A 1,497-nucleotide genomic window follows, 5' to 3' on the forward strand; every position below is an offset into this window, starting at 1 on the left:
CGACAATAGTGACAAAGCTAAATAGCTCCGTCGGAAAGTTTTCTCAGGAGAGTTTTACAAATTTGTTCACATTATAATTGCACGTATTTCAATAATTTTCAATGATCTTAATATTTGTAAAAACTAAAATAATGCAAATGCAATTGTCACATATGAATTAGATATAATTTTCATACGACTGGCGACAATTTTTTCAACGACAATTTTAAAATCCGACATTCGTTTCTTAATGGAACTCTTAATTTTTCTTGGAGCTTTAACCGGGTTCACAACAATTTTTATGATACAAAACACCCACCAAATGCCAGTCGTTTCTCTTCTACACAAAATGACGCCAATTTCAAATGCCAAGTGATGCCAATACCTTCTCTACCTGGTCTATCCATCGCAAATGAGGCCTTTCTCTTCCTCTGCTACCACCTTCGGATATGTCTATGACGTTGTAAAGCTCAAACGCCGGCGGTATTAACCGTCGCCAATTTGCAGTGTGTGCCCTGGTGTTGTTGCGCAAATGGAGGGCCCTATTTTTTACCCTGCTTTCTAACGGTCAATGGTATTTTCTGATAAGCCTTTTCATGACCTGCTTTTTGTAAAAACTTTGTTTGATGTTTCTCTGACCAGAGATCAAAGCTTAGCCTTACCTTTTGGCTAAGGCGTCCATGAAACGAAGTCCTGAACTTTTCTAAATTATAACTGTCAACATTGACGTGGTGCCATAGCACAAAAAGGCGCCTGTTTATTTTTTAAAAGGGGATTTGATATGTTCTTTCTCACCTCCAGACCCATTCGCCTTACTTTCATATTCAACCTGGAAAAGGCAGAAAAAATGGTGCGATTGTACTTAAGCTATTCAGTTCTTCGGCTGTAATTATATTCTACAAAATCAGGTTCAAGAAATCACACGAAACGTAGTTTAGTATCGAACGGTTCGGACGGGTTCTTCTCACTTTTTAGTGAGCTTATGGTATCAACGTCATATACACAGCCGTATTTTGTCGCAGGGATACCAAATTCAGACATCGCGTTGTACAGACAGCTCCTTTTCGTGCTATCGAGGGCACAATGGGATGATGAATGTCGATCCTCCTCACGTGAATTTTTTCAAAAATTTGGCGTTTGGAGAATACCTGGTCTATGGCAGATTTACTTGGTGTAAAGCCCCACTAATACAGCCCAATCAGTTCGGTGACGGTGAGCTTTAAAGCTTCACAAGATAAGCGCGATAAAACCGTATTCCTTCCATAATTCAAGTATATTCTGAACATCGGTCATGTGGATATTTTTACAGGAATTTTTCTTCGTCTTGAAACCTAACGTAACTTACGAAAATTTCCAGTGCAATGTAGAATTACAATATGAGTACCAAATAAATGAAGAATTTCTGTAGAATTGAAAAAGAAAATATTTTTTTTGGTGCATAAGGATGAATAAATATTGAAAATGTCATATTTAAATTTTTTCCTTGAACTTCCCTGAAATTTTGCAATATTTAGTTTT

Source organism: Rhagoletis pomonella, unplaced genomic scaffold (genome assembly GCF_013731165.1).
Source record: "Rhagoletis pomonella isolate Grant_MI unplaced genomic scaffold, Rhpom_1.0 Rhpom_scaffold_00002, whole genome shotgun sequence".
NCBI classification, from domain to species: Eukaryota; Metazoa; Arthropoda; class Insecta; order Diptera; family Tephritidae; genus Rhagoletis; species Rhagoletis pomonella.